General features: G+C 46.5%; 1 long non-coding RNA gene across 1 annotated transcript in view; it reads right to left on the bottom strand.

Moving 5' to 3' along the window:
- Positions 1 to 244: 244 nt before the first annotated feature.
- LOC107733797 (uncharacterized) overlaps positions 245 to 7,455 on the bottom strand; it is a 16,125-nt gene continuing 8,914 nt past the window's right edge. The window contains exon 3 of the long non-coding RNA XR_001639020.1: positions 245 to 260. This is a non-coding gene — a long non-coding RNA (uncharacterized LOC107733797). The remainder of the gene's footprint in view (positions 261 to 7,455) is intronic.

Below are 7,455 nucleotides of genomic sequence, written 5' to 3'. Positions count from 1 at the left end.
ATGGCAGGGATTTCTCCCTATGATGACGTGTACGAGAATCTGGAATCACTTCCAGTTCTGAGAGACTGTTTATGATTTATTGGGATTATAAAAAATGAGTGGGTGAATTTTTACCATTATAGGCTGATTGTTTCACACACTGCGGCCACACAACTGTTCAAACACCTTATAAAAGGGATTTTTGCATAATAGGTCCCCATTTAAGTGCATGTTCACTAATCATTATAGGGTGAATTTTAATATTAACAATATTTTTGATACTAGAATTACTACTACTACTAATAATAATAATAATAATAATAATAATTTCATGAAAATGACTTATGTAGAGAAGAAAAAAAGCATTCTCTTGCTGTCTCATACTTAATTCTTCAGCAGTCCCCAAAGCCCAGTTCTTTCATATATTGCTTTATTATTGTTGATGATAACGAATCAGGGTTCCCTTTCAGTCGGTCACTCTCGACGTCACGTCGGAGGACCGACGAAATTGGGATCTCGCTTAGAGGGACCAATCTACTTCGAGTGTAAACTAAACGAGCCAATGCACATTGGCATGCGATTATTGCATCCAGCTGCTGCTGATCACAGCGTGAGTATAAGTAGGCAGCAGGTGCAGCGCATATTCAGGTTTTCGCTGAGGAGCCGAGCCGGTGACCCGGCCGCTCAGCGGTGGTACAGGAGCTGTGGCGACGGGACGTGACGTCTCCGTTCCCTCCTTCAGGGAACGAGGGTTACATACGTAACCGAGACGTTCCCTTTCAGTCGGTCACTCTCGACGTCACGTCGGAGGACCGACGAAATTGGGATCTCGCTTAGAGGGACCAATCTACTTCGAGTGTAAACTAAACGAGCCAATGCACATTGGCATGCGATTATTGCATCCAGCTGCTGCTGATCACAGCGTGAGTATAAGTAGGCAGCAGGTGCAGCGCATATTCAGGTTTTCGCTGAGGAGCCGAGCCGGTGACCCGGCCGCTCAGCGGTGGTACAGGAGCTGTGGCGACGGGACGTGACGTCTCCGTTCCCTCCTTCAGGGAACGAGGGTTACATACGTAACCGAGACGTTCCCTTTCAGTCGGTCACTCTCGACGTCACGTCGGAGGACCGACGAAATTGGGATCTCGCTTAGAGGGACCAATCTACTTCGAGTGTAAACTAAACGAGCCAATGCACATTGGCATGCGATTATTGCATCCAGCTGCTGCTGATCACAGCGTGAGTATAAGTAGGCAGCAGGTGCAGCGCATATTCAGGTTTTCGCTGAGGAGCCGAGCCGGTGACCCGGCCGCTCAGCGGTGGTACAGGAGCTGTGGCGACGGGACGTGACGTCTCCGTTCCCTCCTTCAGGGAACGAGGGTTACATACGTAACCGAGACGTTCCCTTTCAGTCGGTCACTCTCGACGTCACGTCGGAGGACCGACGAAATTGGGATCTCGCTTAGAGGGACCAATCTACTTCGAGTGTAAACTAAACGAGCCAATGCACATTGGCATGCGATTATTGCATCCAGCTGCTGCTGATCACAGCGTGAGTATAAGTAGGCAGCAGGTGCAGCGCATATTCAGGTTTTCGCTGAGGAGCCGAGCCGGTGACCCGGCCGCTCAGCGGTGGTACAGGAGCTGTGGCGACGGGACGTGACGTCTCCGTTCCCTCCTTCAGGGAACGAGGGTTACATACGTAACCGAGACGTTCCCTTTCAGTCGGTCACTCTCGACGTCACGTCGGAGGACCGACGAAATTGGGATCTCGCTTAGAGGGACCAATCTACTTCGAGTGTAAACTAAACGAGCCAATGCACATTGGCATGCGATTATTGCATCCAGCTGCTGCTGATCACAGCGTGAGTATAAGTAGGCAGCAGGTGCAGCGCATATTCAGGTTTTCGCTGAGGAGCCGAGCCGGTGACCCGGCCGCTCAGCGGTGGTACAGGAGCTGTGGCGACGGGACGTGACGTCTCCGTTCCCTCCTTCAGGGAACGAGGGTTACATACGTAACCGAGACGTTCCCTTTCAGTCGGTCACTCTCGACGTCACGTCGGAGGACCGACGAAATTGGGATCTCGCTTAGAGGGACCAATCTACTTCGAGTGTAAACTAAACGAGCCAATGCACATTGGCATGCGATTATTGCATCCAGCTGCTGCTGATCACAGCGTGAGTATAAGTAGGCAGCAGGTGCAGCGCATATTCAGGTTTTCGCTGAGGAGCCGAGCCGGTGACCCGGCCGCTCAGCGGTGGTACAGGAGCTGTGGCGACGGGACGTGACGTCTCCGTTCCCTCCTTCAGGGAACGAGGGTTACATACGTAACCGAGACGTTCCCTTTCAGTCGGTCACTCTCGACGTCACGTCGGAGGACCGACGAAATTGGGATCTCGCTTAGAGGGACCAATCTACTTCGAGTGTAAACTAAACGAGCCAATGCACATTGGCATGCGATTATTGCATCCAGCTGCTGCTGATCACAGCGTGAGTATAAGTAGGCAGCAGGTGCAGCGCATATTCAGGTTTTCGCTGAGGAGCCGAGCCGGTGACCCGGCCGCTCAGCGGTGGTACAGGAGCTGTGGCGACGGGACGTGACGTCTCCGTTCCCTCCTTCAGGGAACGAGGGTTACATACGTAACCGAGACGTTCCCTTTCAGTCGGTCACTCTCGACGTCACGTCGGAGGACCGACGAAATTGGGATCTCGCTTAGAGGGACCAATCTACTTCGAGTGTAAACTAAACGAGCCAATGCACATTGGCATGCGATTATTGCATCCAGCTGCTGCTGATCACAGCGTGAGTATAAGTAGGCAGCAGGTGCAGCGCATATTCAGGTTTTCGCTGAGGAGCCGAGCCGGTGACCCGGCCGCTCAGCGGTGGTACAGGAGCTGTGGCGACGGGACGTGACGTCTCCGTTCCCTCCTTCAGGGAACGAGGGTTACATACGTAACCGAGACGTTCCCTTTCAGTCGGTCACTCTCGACGTCACGTCGGAGGACCGACGAAATTGGGATCTCGCTTAGAGGGACCAATCTACTTCGAGTGTAAACTAAACGAGCCAATGCACATTGGCATGCGATTATTGCATCCAGCTGCTGCTGATCACAGCGTGAGTATAAGTAGGCAGCAGGTGCAGCGCATATTCAGGTTTTCGCTGAGGAGCCGAGCCGGTGACCCGGCCGCTCAGCGGTGGTACAGGAGCTGTGGCGACGGGACGTGACGTCTCCGTTCCCTCCTTCAGGGAACGAGGGTTACATACGTAACCGAGACGTTCCCTTTCAGTCGGTCACTCTCGACGTCACGTCGGAGGACCGACGAAATTGGGATCTCGCTTAGAGGGACCAATCTACTTCGAGTGTAAACTAAACGAGCCAATGCACATTGGCATGCGATTATTGCATCCAGCTGCTGCTGATCACAGCGTGAGTATAAGTAGGCAGCAGGTGCAGCGCATATTCAGGTTTTCGCTGAGGAGCCGAGCCGGTGACCCGGCCGCTCAGCGGTGGTACAGGAGCTGTGGCGACGGGACGTGACGTCTCCGTTCCCTCCTTCAGGGAACGAGGGTTACATACGTAACCGAGACGTTCCCTTTCAGTCGGTCACTCTCGACGTCACGTCGGAGGACCGACGAAATTGGGATCTCGCTTAGAGGGACCAATCTACTTCGAGTGTAAACTAAACGAGCCAATGCACATTGGCATGCGATTATTGCATCCAGCTGCTGCTGATCACAGCGTGAGTATAAGTAGGCAGCAGGTGCAGCGCATATTCAGGTTTTCGCTGAGGAGCCGAGCCGGTGACCCGGCCGCTCAGCGGTGGTACAGGAGCTGTGGCGACGGGACGTGACGTCTCCGTTCCCTCCTTCAGGGAACGAGGGTTACATACGTAACCGAGACGTTCCCTTTCAGTCGGTCACTCTCGACGTCACGTCGGAGGACCGACGAAATTGGGATCTCGCTTAGAGGGACCAATCTACTTCGAGTGTAAACTAAACGAGCCAATGCACATTGGCATGCGATTATTGCATCCAGCTGCTGCTGATCACAGCGTGAGTATAAGTAGGCAGCAGGTGCAGCGCATATTCAGGTTTTCGCTGAGGAGCCGAGCCGGTGACCCGGCCGCTCAGCGGTGGTACAGGAGCTGTGGCGACGGGACGTGACGTCTCCGTTCCCTCCTTCAGGGAACGAGGGTTACATACGTAACCGAGACGTTCCCTTTCAGTCGGTCACTCTCGACGTCACGTCGGAGGACCGACGAAATTGGGATCTCGCTTAGAGGGACCAATCTACTTCGAGTGTAAACTAAACGAGCCAATGCACATTGGCATGCGATTATTGCATCCAGCTGCTGCTGATCACAGCGTGAGTATAAGTAGGCAGCAGGTGCAGCGCATATTCAGGTTTTCGCTGAGGAGCCGAGCCGGTGACCCGGCCGCTCAGCGGTGGTACAGGAGCTGTGGCGACGGGACGTGACGTCTCCGTTCCCTCCTTCAGGGAACGAGGGTTACATACGTAACCGAGACGTTTCTGCAGGATTTTTAAGCTCAAATTTAAGACTTTTTAAGTCCTGCACAAATAAAATTATAACCATATAAGCGGGACAGGGCAATGTCTACAGCAACTGTAGCATATTAAACTGTAACATGACTATACAAAGCATGATACATTTCACATTTCAGCCTTTAAACCATTTTTAAGAAAATGGATGAGTCAAAAGTATTAATTATTATATTAATTTCAATGATTAGTCAATAAATTATTATATTAATTAAATAACATGTACATGCATTTTACTGTTTAGATTTTTAAAATGCATTATCTTCTTATCGATCCACCAGTTCACATTTACAGCTCTGCGTGTTTGCAGGGTAAAAACATGGATCGATTTTTGCATTGGTCTGAACAAAAACAACAGGCTTATCAAATGCACATTCATTGTCTACCAGCAGGTTGTGCTTTCGGAATGGCAAATATATAACTGTTTCCCCGGTAAGGGCAGTACACAAAGCAACGCAGCACTGGACTTTGAAACGTGCAGCGATCATGTTTATTTATTGAAATCATAGCCTTTTGAAGTTTAATCGTCACATTAAGCCATATCGTAATTCTGGTCTTTCTGTCCCTAAATTTAAGACCTCTTGAAATCATAATTAACAATTTGATACAACTCAATTTAAGACTTTTTAAGGACCCACGGGAACCCTGCGAATATCTTGTATTAACTAAGTTACTAAACCAATCTAAAATTAGGTCTAAAACTGTATTAAAGTCACCACCGAACAGTATTGTTGAATAGATAAGTTACATATCTGTGGAAAAAGGTAAATGAAAATAATCAGGGTCACCTTTATTGGGACCACATAAATTGACAATCGTAAATGATTTATTATAAATGGTTAAAAGAAAAAGAAAATAATTCTGCATCAGTGAATTATTGAGAGTAAAAGTAAGTATCTTATGAATTAAAATGGTGACTCCCTTTGCCTTGATTTAAAGTGGATGAAAAGACTTTCGTAAAATGGGGATACACGATTGTCTGTTCATATGAGTCTAAGAGGTGGATTTCAACAGACAAACATCAGACTTTAGCTTTATTAAATGATTCATAATATACATAAACTGATGTTTCAAACTGTTTTCTCCTAAACCCTGGGGATAAAATAGTTGGGGGGTGCTATGGAAGTCAATGGCTACCGGTTTGGTTACCAGGTTACCAACATTCTTTAAAATAGTGGGTGTTCATGCACAAGTCTCAGCCACATCACAAAACATGATCTTTCTAACTAGGAGCAATTATAGAGCATAATTCTAATTTAAGGCATTTGCACAGTTGCCAGGGCAATGATAATAAATTAATGTGAACTATATGGAACAAACCATAAAGTGAAGGGCTGCTCTCTTCCCACCCAGTTACAGACTGTAATTAGAGTGTACAGTGAAGCTCAGAGAAACCCCCCATCTGAACTACAAATAGAATGACCCTGTAATGACTGTCAGTGCTGCGGCCAGTAGACCTGGAGCCTGTTTAGACAGCCATAAGTAGGAGGTGTATTTACCGGGAGGGGCTCTTACAGTTCCAGAGCACAGAAAACAAAACATCACTTATAATCTACACACCTACTGCTTCATAAAACTCTTATTTTTAACATTTTCACACTCAGAACACTACGCAGAAATTCTTCTGACAAATAAATACTATTTGCTGAGTATTACAACTCACAGGACTGCTGACTTTTGGCTTTGTTGGTGGCCTTGTTGGATTCACACCAGACAGTGACTCCGTCATTCATCAGCTTTAGCATGCGCTTCCTCTTCCAGCGTGGAGAACGCACCTTCATCACAGAGGACCCCTGCAGCATCCTCTTCACATCATCATCATCATCCTGGACCCCTGCAGAGTTCATTAATAAGTTTGATGATTGTGGCACTACATTTATTCAGAGCAGATTAATTAAATCAAAACAAGTCTGCATATTCACAAATTAGCATGTAACTATAATAACACCTAATGTGAGTGAAAGCAAAAAGAATTACCACATTTTTATCAATGTTTTGTGTGGTTTAAAAACAGCAATAAGTCAATGGCTCAAAATCCAGCAAAAAGTCAGAAAGAAAGAAAGAAAGAAAAATTGAACTGCATACATTTTGTAAAAAAGGACCACTGTACAACAGCACTAGTTACAATATGTTAAAAATTTACAATCTAATAAAAATACCACTGCAGCTTCAACAATACAGTGTATTTATTGTTGCAATGTTTAAAGCTCGCTCAAAAGTCACATGACTAATAGGCAACCACTGTTTACTAAAAATGATAGCAATCAATCTTGCACCCCCATACAGAATTGAATTGTCTGAATTATTATGAGCACTTTACTAAGCCCCAATACAATTAGCTCCAGTGTTTCCCACAGGATTTTGTGAGACTGTGGTGGGTGGTCCTCGATTCCTCTAGGGGGGTCCGGGGCATGCCCCCCCAGGAGAAACTTTTGTACATTTTAAAGTTAAATTCATAAATCTGGTGCATAATTTTATATTATTATTCCTATGACAGTAATCGCCATATATTGTAAAACAATTGCACTGTGAAATACATATAAATGATTTTTTTTTTTCAGGTATATTATTTTACCTTACTCTACTGTAGGGAAATTGCAATACTTTTGTCCTAATTTCTACACTTGCAAGCAGGGCCTAAAACTAACTTTCACATCTGCCAGTGGCTGGTGACTTGAGAATTTACCGGCCATAAATATTTTTTCTTGCCATGAAACTGTTTTTGCAAAAAACGGGCAGTTGCTACTACTACAACAACTAAACATTTAATTAAAAAAAGCCATTTGAAATTAGAACCAACCACGGCATTTTAATCACGATACAAACAAAGATACAAAGATAAAACCTGCATGAAACAAAAACAGACATGCTGAATGAGAATGCAAATTCACTCTCTGACAGCAGGTGGCGCTTAT

Source organism: Sinocyclocheilus rhinocerous, unplaced genomic scaffold (assembly GCF_001515625.1).
Source record: "Sinocyclocheilus rhinocerous isolate Xijiao unplaced genomic scaffold, SAMN03320098_v1.1 scaffold4658, whole genome shotgun sequence".
NCBI classification, from domain to species: Eukaryota; Metazoa; Chordata; class Actinopteri; order Cypriniformes; family Cyprinidae; genus Sinocyclocheilus; species Sinocyclocheilus rhinocerous.
This window is presented reverse-complemented; position numbering and strand designations above follow the sequence as displayed.